The sequence below is a fragment of the Nicotiana attenuata genome, chromosome 1, assembly GCF_001879085.1.
Source record: "Nicotiana attenuata strain UT chromosome 1, NIATTr2, whole genome shotgun sequence".
In the NCBI taxonomy this organism is placed as follows: Eukaryota; Viridiplantae; Streptophyta; class Magnoliopsida; order Solanales; family Solanaceae; genus Nicotiana; species Nicotiana attenuata.
In genome coordinates this window covers 74,439,667-74,456,061 of record NC_031989.1, presented here as the reverse complement: position 1 = coordinate 74,456,061, position 16,395 = coordinate 74,439,667, and positions in this window count along the sequence as shown.

The window sequence follows — 16,395 nt, the reverse complement described above, 5'->3', positions numbered from 1 at the left end:
GACACTTAGTCCCGTAAATGAGAGCTTATGTGTGGAAAAGTGGTCCGTAGTTAGAACAGTGTGAAGACGACCTCGGAATGGAAATCTGATGGTTCCGTTAGCTCCGTTAGGTGATTTCGAGTTTGGGAGCGTGTTCGGAATGTATTTTGGAAGTCCGTAGCTCATTTAGGCTTGAAATGCCGAAGGTTGAATTTTTGAAGTTTCCGGTCCGATAGTGAGTTTTTGATCCGAGGGTCGGAATGGAATTCCAAAAGTTGCAGTAGCTCCGTCGTGTCATTTGGGATGTGTGGGCAAAATTTTAGGTCATTCGGACGTGTTTTGGTTGGGTTTTTGATCGAAAATGTATTTTGACGGAATTTGAAGTTCTTAGGCTCAAATCATTGATTAATTCGAGTTTCCGACGTTGTTTTAGGTGGTTTAAGGATTGGTACAAGTTTGAATGAGTTATTAGGTGTTATCAGTGTTTTTGGTTGAGGTCCCGGGGGCCTCGGTATGAATTCGGATGGTTGACGGAAGGTTTTTGAAGTTGAAGAATTGCTGAAGACTGCTGGTACCTGTCATAACCGCACATGCGGTTTGGGTTCCGCAGGTGCGGAGCCGCAGAAGCGGCCTGTCCATCGCAGGAGCGAAATTCGAGTGTTTCTTCAGTTTCCGCAGGTGCGGAAGTTTAACCGTAGAAGTGATTACGCACCTGCGAGATAAAAGTCGCAGATGCGGCCCTTGGGTTTTTGGTTGAAACCGCAGAAGCGGTAAGAAATCCGCATAAGCGGAACCGCATAAGCGGTTGTTGAACCGCAGAAGCGGACGTCGCATTTTTAGTGAAAGTCGCAGAAGCAGCTCGTTTCCGCAAAAGCGGGACCGCAGAAGCGGTCCCTTGTCCGCAGAAGCGAAAATGCCTGTGCAGATATAGAAATTCCGAGGGTTAGATTTCATAAGTTAGAAAAATCAAATTGAGCTCGGGGATGGGCGATTTTCAGAGGTTTTTGAAGAGAAGACTATTGGTAATGTTTCTTTAATCACTTCTAGTTATATTTCTTCATTTTGTAGTTAAATCCATAATTAAAATTCGAATTTGGGACAAAAAATTGGAAAATTGGGTGAAACTTCATAGGCTAAACTATTGGGTTTTTGAGTGGATGTTTGACCTCCGATTTGGGAGATTTTTATATGGTTAGACTCGTGAGAGTACGAGGGTTCTGAAAATGTGAAAATTATTCGATTCCGAGGCGTTTGCCTGAAGGGCATTTTGGTCATTTTACCTAATTTCACGTCGTAACTTTTAATTTAATAGTAAAACCAGTTGGTTGAGATGTTATTTACGATATGTAATTGAATTGAATAGATTTGGACCATTTGGAGTCGGATACTCGTGGCAAAAGTGTGATTTCGAGTTGATTTTTGGAGCCGGTTCGAGGTAAGTGGCTTGTCTAACCTTGTGTGGGGGACCTTTCCCCTTAGGATATGATATTTGGTAATTGAGTGCCTTGTACGTGAGGTGACGAGCTCGTACTTGAGCTAATTGTTGAAAAATCCGGTTTTTACTTAAGATATTGAGACTGAGTTTCCTTCATATTTGCCTTGTTATACTTGCAATTATAACCTGTGTTAGATTAGAAAAGCATGTTTAGTTGATTTAACTAGCCTAATTGTTTAAGTTGCCTTGACTGTACTACGTGAAGCATGCTAGGCTAGTATTACGTGATGCTTGTTTTTTGTACTTCATTTCTGAATATCTTCTGGTTGTGGTTGCGCATTTACATTGGGTCTACGGATGTGGGATTCCGGTAGCTCCCCCCTTGTTTGTTTACTTTGGGACTGCGGGTTAGATTCCCGATAGATCCCCCTGCCTATTTACTTTGGGCCCGATAGATCCCCTTGCCTATTTACTTTGGGACTGCGGGTTAGATTCCCGATAGATCCCCCTGCCTATTTACTTTGGGATTGCGGGTTAGATTCCCGATAGATCCCCCTGCCTATTTTCTTTGGGACTGCGGGTTTGATTCCCGATAGATCCCCCTGCCTATTTAATTTGGGACTGTGGGTTAGATTCCCGATAGATCCCCCCTGCACATTGATAGTTGGACTACGAGATGGTATCCCTGGAGATCCTTCGGATATACACATATGATGGACTACGGGACGGTGTCCGGGGAGATCAACTGGACAGTTGAGAAAAGGACTACAGGACGGTATCCTGGGAGATCCTCATTGCTACCATTGGTATTGAGCTGTACTTATTCTGTGTTTGCTCCGTTCTTTGTGTATTTGTTATTGCTTTGTTTAGTCTGTCTTATTTCACTATTGTACTCACTGTTACTGCCTATTTTCTTAATGTTAATTTATATTATATTGTTTAACCTCAGTAGGGCCCTGACCTTCCTCGTTACTACCCAACCGAGGTTAGGCTTGGAACTTACATAGTACCGTTGTGGTGTACTCGTGCCCTTCCTGCGCATGTTTTTCATGTGCAGATCCAGGTACCTCCACTCAGGCGCACTATCCTTGAGGCGGGGAGAGCTACAGAGACTTCGAGGTATATCTGCAGCGTCCGCAGACCGAAGAGTCTCCGTCCTTATTCTATCTGTAGTGTTTAGATTCTATCATACTTTTGATATAGACATTCTGGAAGTTAGATCATTTACAGTATTTCTATTAGCCTGTGGTTCCCGTGAGTTTCCGGGTTTTGGGATGGTGTTGTAGACTTCCGCATTTCCTTTGAGTTGTATAGGCCGAGCGGCCTTATATGCAGTTATTATTTTGATATGTTCAGTTCTAATCAATTATTCCGCAGGTTAGGTTGTTATTTCCGCATTGTTAGGCTTACCTAGTTATTGGGACAAGGTGCCATCACGACATGTCCACGGAGGGCGAACTGGGGTCGTGACAGGTGCAGAAGTGTAATATGAGTACAATTGACCCCATGTAATCAATAAGTAAGAAACTTAACCATAAGTTGAAATCAGTGACGAGCTCGGAAGATTGTGAGTTCAACACCAATAGCCAATAACAATTCATAATAATATAACGAAGACATGAAAAGTAAATAACTTAATAGATATTATACTCAGCTCGTTCACAGTTGCGAGAAAGTAGACATGCTTTCCAATTATAACATTCAAAGTCCAAATCTTACCATTGAATATCAATTTTACATGAGCTTATCAAAAGAACAGTGTTTATCCAATTCCCATCATGAGATAACACTTTCATTTAACAATTAGCATGAGGAAAGTACATCTCTATACCTACATGTCAAGTCATCAATGTCATATACAGTCTAGCATGAGGAAAATACATCTTTATGCCTACATGTCAAGTCCTCAAATGTCATATTATCGTCTAGCATGAGGAAAATACATCTCTATGCCTACATAACAAATATGCATGTCAACTCAATATCATCCCAATGAAACCATCAAGTAAAAGCACACTTAGCACGCTCACGGTGCCTAGCACAAGGCCCTTCATCATCATACACAGCTACACTCAACACTGTACTTGTAACACTCCATAAATTAGGACTAGGTATGAGACCTTTTAGGCATGTGAAGTTCTATCGGGGTGAGTATGGGTGGAAATAGTTAATTTGGAATCAAAATAGAGAGTGAGGTACTTAAAATTCAATAGAATCGACTAAGTTTATGGGAGGTTCGTCTTACAGCCTTAGACATTGCAAGACCATGAAAACTCATAGCCTTAGACAGTGCAAGACCATGAAAACTCACAGCCTTAGACAGTGCAAGGCACTGGCTTGGGCATTAACCTTAGCTCCCCTGACAGTGGAAGGTCGTGTAGTTTTGGCGCCTCTGATGGCGCCTTGCACTGTTATTTTGGTGCCTCTGATGATTCCCTGTGCCAACGATGTTTATCTGAGCTACTTTTATTTCCTCCTCAATTTTTGGGACGTGTACACTTATTTAAAAGCCCTACCTCGTCTCCCACACCCCCAAAATACAAAAACTTACTCTAGAAAGGGAGGCTCTCAAGAACCTAACTCCCCTAAGGTCTCTCCATCATCCAAGGTAAGTTCTGACGATGATTCAAAGTTAATTTCAATTCTCCAACACCTTATTAACTTGGGTAATTCCTTCAAATCATTAGATATTCGATTGAGACACCATTGTTGAGAAAAGAAACCCTAGAACTCGAATTTAAGAGGATTGAACTTCAAAAAGGCAATGCTTCTACTCCCTAATCATTTATGACTATGAATTGATGAGTTTTTGGGAGAATAGTAGATCGGTTTGATAAAGGGAATCAAATGAACTATGCTAGAGTTTTGGGTAGTTGACTTAAGATTATTATAATCATTTGGGTGAGGAGAAATGCTATTAGTTACATCTATTTGGGGTTGTAGAACCACCTAGAAGTAGTAGAATGACAATTGGGTGAAGAAAAAAACATTAATGAGGGCTATGAGGCTTTACGCCATATGGTGTTTGATAAAATGCCTAAGTGACTAAAACATGAGCATTAGTGCTAATTGGTTCCTCTTGATATATATTGACATAGATTACTGTTGAAAGAGGTGACAAATATTGTGATACGCTTAAAAAGGCCAGCGTCAAGGTATGTGAGGATGACTCTCTTTATGTTTGGGAATGTTTATGATTCTCCCTATATCACATTCTTTATGACTATTATGAGTTTCCTCAGAAAGTAATTATACCTTAGTTCCATGAATAGTTGTAGAACTTCTATTTTCTACATTTCTTAGTTTCATAATTTGTTCGATATCCTATGAGTCTCATTTACGACAAATCAGTTTATTATGAATACATGTCTCAGTCTAGTTCTATTCAGCATTCTAGTATCATGTAAGTCAAATATGATTCAGTATTTCAGTATCATGTATTGCAATATTCTCAGTTCCCGATTTTAAATCCCTGAATGTTGAAAACCTGTATTTGGGTCTGAGGCTGCAGTTTATGCTTTATGCATATTGGGGCTTGAGGCCTTAATTATGTATATGTGTACTTGGGCCCGAGGCTACAATTTATGCACATATATATTGGGCCTGATGCCTCAGTTTAGTATTCAGATAAACAGGTGGTTCATCATTCAGAAGAAGGAGTAATCATATCCTAACTTCCTTATCAGCTCATTTATCAGTTGCCAATTCATCAATTTCAGTATTTACAGTTCTTTCTTTCAGTTGCTACCAGTGCAATTCAAATGTATTGATGTCCCTTTTTGCAAGGGGCCTGCATCTTGCGATGCAAGTAACGATTTACAAGTTGACGATTCTGCTTGTTAGGACATCTCATATCAGCTATTAGTGAGCCCCAGTCTTTCGGGGCATTATCTCTTTTTTCAGTCTATATAGTATTTCAGTTAGTAAGGTGTACCGGGGACCTTATCCAATAAACAATTAGTATTTCAGTGTTCTTTAGAGGCTTCGTAGACTTTTTGTCAGATGTTAGCAGACTTTTATGTGTTAGCCTTGTCGGCTACTCGTTTACACTTGCAAACTTTTCAGTACTTTCCGCATTTATGATATTTCAGCCAGATTCTTTAGTAGATCAGCATTTTGTCATGACCCAATATCAACCGTCGTGATGGCGCCTATCGTGGAACTAGGCCAACCTCTACTTAACATCTCACCACAGTAACAATAATGTTGAAAATAAAATGGAAGCATTTAACATTAAAGAAATCTTTTTTAGAACATAATAAAACCCAAAATACGATACAATCCAGCCTAAAATCGGGGTTTCTCTGAGTACATGAGCGCCTAAATTAGAATACAATCCGCTACAGAGTCTAGAGAAAACAACTGAAAATACAACTAATGATAAAGAAGGAGAGTCAAGGTCTGCGAACGTCGTGCAACTACCTTGATAGTCTCCGAACTCTGAAGCCTCGATCAGCAACCGCCGCCGTGACCAAAAATAGATATAACTGTGCACAAACGTAGGCATGCTTTCAAATTAAATAGGCAACTCAACACAGTAAAAGTAAAGCAAGTCTGAATAGTATAAGAATATAACTCTGCTATCTCTACATGCCAATGCACATGTTGTATATGATGTACCATGCTGTCAGCCTCATGTGCTCACACTCTTAAATAGTCAACCACTCGGTACTGTATATGGCCCATACGGCCCGGGAAAGATCCATCCCGAAACATATACATCACATACCATAAGTCACCCAGTACCAAGGAAGGCCAATCCAGCCCTGTGGGGAAGATCAATCTCCAGGTATCAAGTACTTCGGACAAGATCCATGTCCAGGGAAGATCCATCCCTCAATAATATCAACTGCGCTCATTGGGGTGTGTACAGACTTCGGAGGGGCTCCTACAGCCCAAGCGCTATCAAAAATAAATATAACCGCTGCGGTGTGCAGCCCGATCCTATAACTATCACTCATAATCAAGCTCTCAGCCTAACTTAGTCATCAATCGCTCCAGTCTCACCCACGGGCTCACAATGTCATGAAACTAACCCAAAATAATGATATGATGTATCAATAAATACTGAGACTGAGATATGATATAAAAATGCATGAATATGACTGAGTACAGAATATCAATGAAATCAGTGAGATGACAGCAAGAAACGACCACTAAGGGTCCCAACAGTACCGGCATGAAGCCTGAACATGGTATCTAACATGATTTACAGCTCAATTACTTTATCACATGATGAAAACATGGATATCAACAAGATAGATGCATTATACGGTGCCATGGAATCAACCAGGTCATAATTCTCGCGGTGCACGCCCGCACACCCATCAGTTGGTATGTGCATCAACTCAATACCAATCACATAACACATAATATGGGGTTTCGAACCCTCAGAACCAAGTTTGAAAGCGTTACTTACCTCAATCCGGGCAAAAAAACTACTCCGCAATGCCTTTGCCCCTTAAATCGGTCTCCAAATGTCCCGAATCTAGCCACAGGTAGTACAACACAATCAATAAAGGATAAAGGGATCAATTCCAAAAGAAAAGTACTAAATCATAGCCAAAATCCGAAATCGGTTCAAACCCAGCCCCCGGGCCCACGTCTCGAAATCCAACAGAAGTTACAAAACCCGAAAGCCCATCCACTCACGAGTCTAACCATACTAAACTTATCAAAATCCGACATCAAATGGTCACCCAAATCCCCAAAAATCATTCACCAAATCCCTAGCCTCAAACCCCCAAATTTCACCTCAACACCACACATTCTAGGTGGGAAAATCAATGGGGAAACAAGATTTATGACCAAAAACTTGCCTAAAAAATCCCCTCGAAAAGCCTCTCCAAAATCGCCTAAGTCCGAGTCCAAAATGTTGAAATAAGACTAAAATCGCGAACCCTTGTTTTTAAATATTTTGCCCAGGCATTTTGCACCTGCGGCCCATCATGGTCACAACCACTCTTCTTACACTTAATCCTCCCGAGTTTAAACTCGTCAACAAGGCACAAGAATCTACTTCATCCCACCCATGAACAACTCGAAAGACCTCCTAACACACTCATAACTCAAGACCATACAACATATCAAGACAGAAATCAAGCATTCATAGCGAAAATTCTTATCGTCACATCCAAACCATCTAAGCACAGCCCTCGGTCACATGGTACTCATCGTATAGCTATCCAACCACTCACTGAGCCATCAATCCCACTCCTAGTGATACTACCGGATATACGAGCCCAATAGCACATACACATACAATCGAAACCACTGAGACGATGTTGTAGTCTGAACCTGGCCTCAGGTCCTCCAGACTGGCCATTCTCCACAACACAAGAAACACATCTCGCACCTTATCCACGATATCACAGGCCGTCGGTGCAAGGCTGATACTGAGTGATCAACATCACGTACGAGTGAGTGGAATGAATTCAAAGAGATATGCTTCGAGCTGAATCAATGTTGCATGATATGGAAATAAAGATGAGAAGTTTTTCTACATACCTTGTAGACTCTCGAAGATAGGTATGGGCATCATCATACTGATCCACACGACTCTACTAGACACTTTCTCATGATTCGTAGAACGTATGAACCTAGAGCATGGTACCAACTTGTTACAATCCAAAATTAATTTAGTTGTGATGGCACCTAAACCAACCCACTAGTAAGCCAAATAACATCTAACACAACTCAAATGAGAGTAATAAGAGTTAATGAGTAAAATAACTGAACTTCTGTACAAAATCCCAAGGATTTGTAGTACAAGTTATGAGCCACTAAGACTTAGATTCGCAAAGCTTGTATAAAATAAATACTACATCTGTTTGGGGATGTACATAGACAGAATTCAAATCTTAAACTACCAAGGACAAGTGGTAGTTATATCTAAAAAGTAGGTACATCTTCAATGCCAGCTTCAGCCATACATAACAGCATCAACTCCAAGATCTGTACGCAAGGTGCCGAAGTGTTGCATGAGTACAACTTATCCCATGTACTCAATAAATAAGAAACCTAACCTCAGGTTGAAAGCATTGACGAGCTCGGAAGATGGTCAGAGTCCAACTCCAATAGCCAATAAAAATTCCTAATAATATAATCAAGATAATAAAAGTAAATAACTTAAGAGATATTATGCTCAGCTCGTTCACAGTTGGAACAAAGTAGACATATTTTCCAATACTATTCAAAGTCCAAATCTTACCACTGAATGTCAACTTTACACGAGTTTATCAAAAGAAAAATGTTTATCAAATTTCCATCATGAGATAATACTTTCTTTTACAAATTACCATGAGGAAAGTACACCTTTATACCTACATATCAATATACATGTCAAGTCATCAATGTCGTATACCGTCTAGCATGAGGAAAGTACATCTCTATGCCTACATGTCAAATATATATGTCAAGTCCTCAAATGTCATATTACCGTCTAGCATGAGGAAAATACATCTCTATGCCTACATGCCAAATATACATGTCAACTCAATATCATCACAGTGAAACCATCAAGTATAACCACACTTAGAATGCTCACATTGCTTGGCACAAGGCCCCTCATCATCACATCAGCAACACTCAGCATTGTAGGGGTTCCTATAACAAATGCCCTGAATAAAGTGCGTATATATATTATTGTGCCTGCGCTCTCTGCTGGCATGTCAGACTCCGGTGAGGCGGATCCTAGCCCAAGCGCTAATCAAAAGCCAATATGGTCTGTTGCGGAATACAACCCGATCCAAATATAATCAATAGCTAATATGTCCTGTTGTCGCATGCAACCGAATCGAAATATCACTCACAACTCGGCTCTATGGACCACATCAATCAACAACCTCTCAAGTGACAAGGGCTCACAACCTCATAGAACTCAGCCCAAACAGTACCACATATGGAAAACAACAACATGTGTTGAATTAAACATGTACCATATAGAGATTGAGATATGATATATAAATGATGAAGACCGAGTATATAACTACAGTCAAGGTAAACAACTCAAAACAATAGGAATAGCCCATTATTTTTTGAACAAAATAAGCACATAGCCTAAACATGATTTGTAACATGAATCATAGCTCAAATAATCAAATGAGTAGAAAAAACATGGATATAACAAAGCATGATAACAAAACAAGTCCAGCAATAGTCCAAAGTCAACACGGATCATGAATACTCCAGTGCACGTGCTCACGCCCGTCTCCTAACATGTGCGTCACCCAACTCATCTCATATAACATAGTTCCCAGGGTTAATTACCCTCAAATCAAAATTTAGATATGTTACTTACCTCGAAAAAGACAAATCAAATATCGAGCAAGCCAAACAATACTCTAGAAATACCATCCAGCACGAATCAACCTCTGAACGACTCAAAACAGGCCAAAAGAAACTTTAAAACATCAAATGCCATAGGAAACAAACCCAAACGATAAAGGTCAAATCTTTAATCAAATACTCAAAGTCAACAAAATGTCAACCTGGGTCCGCACCTCGGAACCCGACACAACTCATAAATTCTGATAATCCATTCGAATACGAGTCCCATCCATACTGTTTTGATCCAATTACAACTCCAAATCAATGTTCAAAACTCAATTAATCACTTTAGAAAAGTCTAGACAAAAACCTCCAATTTCTCTTTTAGAATCATCAATCACATGCCAAAATTGAAGATAGAAACATATATTATATTAAAAACCGAGTCAAATATACTTACCTCAATCTATGTGGTGAAAATCCCCTCCAAAATCCGCCTAAATCCGAGCTCTATAACTCAAAATGTGATAGAATGAGCTAAAGGTCTGAAATATAGTACTTATATGCACTGCCCAGGCAAACCCTTCGCGATCGCAGGCCACAATTCGCGATCGCGAAGAACAAAGATGAACTCAGCCTAAAATACGCTTTGCGTTTGTGGCACTACCCTCGCAAACATGATGAAAAAATGTACAAAAACTACATAAATTCATCCGCGAGCTCGCGAACGCAAAGCCAGAAGTCCCCAGCTCCCTGCTGAACCGTGATTGCGAACGCGAAGAACGAACCTCTCGCCCCTATACGAACGCGCTCTTCCTCTCGTGAACATGATGAATAAATAACAAGCAGCTCCCAAAACACTAGGCGATCACACCCTCACCATCGCGATTACGAAGAAGACCTGAAGCACCAGAACCAGCAGAAAACAAGCAATGCTAAATAGAGTCAAAATGGTCCGAAACCACCCCAAACTCTCCCAGGCCCCTCGGGACCCCGTCCAAACATACTAACAAGTCCCAAAACATAATGCGGACCTTCTCGAGGCCTCAAATCACACATAAAAACATCAAACCATGAATCTCACATCAAATCAAGCTTAATAAACTATTTTAAATTTTCAAATTCCAAACTTACGCCGAACATGTCTAAACAACTTGGAATCACCTCAAATTTTGAACAGAAGTTCCAAACGACATAACAAACCTATTCCAACTCCCAAAACAATAAACCAAACTCGATAATATCGAAGTCAACCCCCGGTCAAACCTATGAACTATCCAAACCTTTAAATTTTTAACTTCCGCCAAATAGTGCCGAAACCTTCTAGAAACATCCAAATGCAAATCTGGGCATACGCCCAAGTTCAAAGTCACTATTCAGACCTAACAGAACCATAAAAACTCCAATTCGAGGTCAAATATACAATAAGTCAAACTCGGTCAACTCTTTCAACTTAAAGCTTCCAAATTGAGAATCATTCATCCAAATCGATCCCGATCCACTCGAGAACCAAAATCGACGATGCACACAAGTCATAATACATCATATGAAGCTACTCAAGACTTCAACCACCAAACTGAATCAAATGCTCAAAACGACCGGTCTGGTCGTTACAATGATACAACATTAATTTATATATTGGAGTATAATTTGAATAGTATCATTGACTTTTGAAAAAAAATCCAGAGTAATATAGGTTCTGAGTTGATTCTCAAAGATTTAAACCTTGAAACTTTTTATTTGAAAGAAATTGTCATATAACTCGACAATTAAATTTGAAAAAATTAACCTAAAAACAATGATCAATTAGACAAGCCTGTAACGACGCGGTCGGTCGTTTCATGTGTTACCGCTCCGTTTCCCCCATTCCTGCTTCTTATTGTCTTGTTTAGCTGTATTATGTGCAATCGGGTTGGTTGGCTCGGGTTTGGAGAGGTTTTGGTAAGGTTTGAGACACTTAGTCTCTTTTGAGTAAGCATAAGTTGGAAAAGTCAACCGGATGTTGACTTATGTGAAAAAGGGCTCAGATTAGAATTCCGATGATTCAGATAGCTTTGGGAGGTGATTTGGGACTTAGGAGCGTGATCGGAATGTGTTTTGGAGGTCCGGAGTATATTAAGGCTTGAATTGGCGAAATTGAAATTTTGGCATTTTCCGGTTGATAGGTGAGATTTTGATATAGGGGTCGGAATCGAGTTCCGGAAGTTGCAACAGGTTAGTTGTGCCATAGGCAATGTGTGTGCAAAAGTTCAGGTTATTCGGACGAGGTTTGATGGACTTTTTGATCAAAAGCAGAATTCGGAAGTTTTTGGAACCTTAGGCTTGAATCCGATGTTATTTGGTTGATTCGATATTGCTTGAGGTGTTTTGAAGATTGGTATAAGTTTGGATAATGGTATATGACTTGTTCGTGCTTTTGGTTGAGGTCCCGGGGGCCTCAGAGTGAATACGGGTGGTTAACGGGAGATTTTGAGTTGGGTTTGGCAGCTAAAGTTTTCTACTGCTGTCATAACCGCACCTGCGGCTAGGGGACCGCAGGTGCGTGCTCGCAGAAGCGCCCAGAGGGTCGCAGATGCAGAATTGACCATGGAGAGCTAGAACCGCAGAAGCGGCTATTTGAGCGCACCTGCGATAGCGCAGGTGCGGGTGTTTGATCGCAGGTGCGGAATTGGGATTTTAAGTGAAAACCGCAGATGCGGTGCTTTGGCCGCAAATGCGGTACCACAGGTGCGTTATAGGGACCGCCGGTGCGAGAAGCCTGGTTAAGAAAGTATATATTTCATCCTTCGTGATTTTCAGCCTTTCTTCACCATTTTTAAATCGATTTTGGAGCTTTTTGGGAGATTTTGAAGAGGGAATTCAAGGGAACTTCGTTGAGGTAAGATTTTTGAGCATAAAACTCGTTTCCATGGTGTTATTTCACGGATTATGCTTGTAATTTATGGAAATTAGTGGTTAAACTTGAGGAAAAACTAAGGCTTTAAATTAGAGACGTAGAATTTGGGATTTGAAGGGTCATTTGTGGTTGGATTTTGGTAAAATTAATATGCAAGAACTCGTGGGAAGATAAGGATTCCACTAATGTTAATTTTGTCGGATTCCGAGACGTGGGCCAGGGGGTCGGGTTTGGTCAATTTCGGGAATTGTGTTGTAATTTGATTAATTTCGTATGGGTTTCACTCCTTTAACATATATTGATGGTTATGAACTGATTATGGATAGATTCGACGTGTATTGAGGCCGATTCGAGAGGCAAAGGCATTGCGGGCTAGAGTTTGGATCGAATTGAGGTAAGTAATGATTTGTAAATGTTGTCCTGAGGGAATGAAATCCCGGATTCCACTTCGTTGTGCTATTTCGAGGTGACGCACACGCTAGGTGACGAGCGTAGGGTTGTGCACCGTTGGGGATTGTGACTTGGTCCGTCCCGTGCGACTATTAAGTTGCGTATTTTACTTGGAAACTATTTGATATTGTTATATTTTGGAAAATATTATTGGGTTTGGGGCTAAACGCCGTGTCTAGGCCTTGTGCCGATTGTTTAGGACCCTTAGGGGCTTTTACTACTGCTTTCCTCACTATTTTGGTGTAAATGTTTACACTCAGTCATGCTATGTTCTTACTGTTTTCATTACTCGGTTTTATTCACTCCTTTCGATTTCGTAAATGATTTGAGCCGAGTACTTGTTTTAATGTTAGCCTGAGGGGCTTGAGTAAGGCCGAGGGCCTATGTTGAGAGGATATTATGATATATTGTGAGGCCGAGGGCCTGATGGATCTATGCCACGAGTTATCTTGTTGTTATATGGTCGAGATCCCGATTTGTTATGCCACGAGGTGGCTTATGATAGCGCTTGGGCTGTAAGGAGCCCCTCCAGGAGTCTGTACACCCCCAGTAAGCACGGGTACCCAGTGTGAGATGTTATATTGCTTGAGGGGCGGTTGTTATTCATGTTATTGCCCGAGGGGCTGATACGAGTGATTGTGAGATAGCCCGAGGGGCTGGTTCTGTTGGTATTTTGCCCGAGGGGCTGATTTGTGTTTCTATCCTTTTCTCCCTGTTTTCATCACTCGTTTGAACTACTGAAAGATGTCTTAAAGAGGTTTTCACTGAACTAAGGTGTTTTTATGAGCTTCTACTATTTTATTGCATTGTTCTGATTCATACTGCTTTGCTGGAGCATTATGCTGTGTTTTACGTGTTTTCTTATCGCTCAGCTGCCTTTACTTTTATTACTTACTGAGTTGGCGTACTGACATTACTCCCTGCAACCTGTGTGCAGATTCAGGAGTCTCGGGTCATGCTAGCGAGGGCTGATTTGCTTTCCAGCAGGCTTGTTCGAAGTTGACTAGGTAGCTGCTCGGCATCCGTAGCCTAGTGCTTCTCCTTCCTATCTTTATTTCACTTGTTCTAGCTTTGTATTAGACTATGTTGTCTTTTCATACTCTTAGACGGATTTTAGATGCTCATGACTGGTGACACCCCGATGTCGGGCTGTGTTTGTTTCCGCACTGTTCTATTCTACTCTTTATTTTGGGATTCATAGCTTATTAATGACTTAAAATGAATTATTGTAACTGCTCAGCTGGTTTGGGGGTTTGTGTCGACTGGCCTTATTTCACGATAGGCGCCATCACGACAAGGGTTCGATATAGGGTCGTGACAAGTTGGTATCAGAGCCTAGGTTGCATAGGATTCACGAGTCATGAGCAGGTTTAGTAGAGTCTCACGGATCGGTACGGAGACGTCTGCATTTATCCTCGGGGGGCTGCAAAACCTTTAGGAAAAACTTCTTATTCTTGAATTCCTATCGTGCAAATCTGTTGATGCTAGTACTAAACTTCCGTTATTCTATTCTCTCACAGATGGTGAGGACACGCGCTACCGGTCAGGATGGACGACCACCAATACCACTAGCTAGGACCACGAGAGGCCGAGGACGCGGTTGAGGCCGTGGTAGGGGCAGGGGTGTATCCCGCAATGCAGCTAGGGCAGCACCTGCAGATCTACCAGCAGCCCCAGTTCAGGATCAGGTCCCAGTTATGGATGCTTCAGCAGCACCAGCTCAGGCACCGGCTGTGCCTATTGTCATTCCGAGTCTTCAGGAGACCTTGGCTCAGATCTTGACTGTGTGCGTTAGTCTTGCTCGGGCGGTAGCAGTTTCTACTACCGCAGCCACTAGCCAAGCCGGGGGAGGCACTCAGACTCCCGCCGCTCGCACGCCCGATCAGGTTATTCAGGGATTGCAGACACCGGAGGCACCACTAGTTCAACCGGTGGTAGCTGCTCAAGGTTATGTAGCTCCGGTTATGCCAGAGGACGAGCGACTCAGATTGGAGAGGCTTAGCAGACTCCAGCCTCCGACTTTCAGTGGTATAGAGGGCGAGGATGCCCAAGGTTTCTTGGATAGGTGTCAGAGGATTCTTCGCACCGCGGGTATTCTGGAAAACAATGGGGTCGCATTCAGTACTTTTTAGTTTACTGGAGCTGCCTTCACTTGGTGGGAGGCTTATGAGAGGCGTAGGCCTGTTGGTGTGGTGCCTCTTACCTGGCAGCAGTTCTCCGCTCTCTTTTTAGAGAAGTATGTGCCACAGTCCCACAAGGAAGAGCTGCGCAGGCAGTTCGAGCAGGTGCGATAAGGAGATATGACTGTGACACAGTACGAGATGAGGTTCTCAGAGTTAGCTCGTCATTCTATCTGGTTGGTTTCTACGGATAGAGAGAGGATCAGGAGGTTCGTTGATGGCCTCACATATCAGCTTCGGATTCTCATGACCAGGGAGAGGGTGTCAGTGCTACTTTTGAGGAGGTTATGGATATCGCTCATGAGATTGAGTCAGTTCGTCACCAGAAGTGAGAGGATAGGGAGGCCAAGAGGCCTCAAGGATATGGTAGTTTTGGGGGTGCTCCTTCGAGAGGTCAGTTTTAGCACGGCAGAGGCCGCCCATTCAGGCATGCTTAGTCAGCTTGCCCAGGTTATCGTGGGGCATCATCGGGCCATGGTTCTCTTAGTTCTCAACAGGGTCATTCCTTACTCAGTGCCCTTCCAGCCCAAGGTTCGTCCCGTGCTCCATCAGTTCAGGACTCTTCTACGCCAGGTGCATCTGCTAGTCATTCTGGTGCTAGAGGTCCCCTTCAGTCCCCGTCTCCGGCACCAGGGAGTTTTTATGAGTGTGGGGAGTTGGGACATATGTTGAGGCAATGTCCTCGTCGCCTTGGGGGTTCATCTCAGCAGAGGAGTCAGCCATCAACTACACCACTTACTTCACCATCCACCCAGCCAGCTAGGGGTGGAGGACAGTCGTCTAGGGGTCGCCCAAGAGGGAGAGGTCGATTAGGTGGTGGTCAGGCCCGTTTCTATGCACTCCCAGCTAGACCAGATGCTATTACTTCAAATGCGGTGATTACAAGTATTGTCTCAGTCTGCCACAGAGATTCCTCTATGTTATTTGACCCTGGTTGTACTTCCTCTTATGTGTCATCATATTTTGCCCATTATTTGGATACGCCCTGCGAGTCCCTCGTTTCTTCTGTTCATGTCTCTACTCCGGTGGGCGATACTGTTGTGGTAGACCGTGTGCATCGGTCGTGCGTTGTGTCTATTAGGGGTCTTGAGACCCGAGTAGATCTTCTGTTACTTTGCATGGTGGACTTCGATGTGATATTGGGCATGGATTGGCTATCTCCGTGCCGGGCTATTTTGGACTGTCAC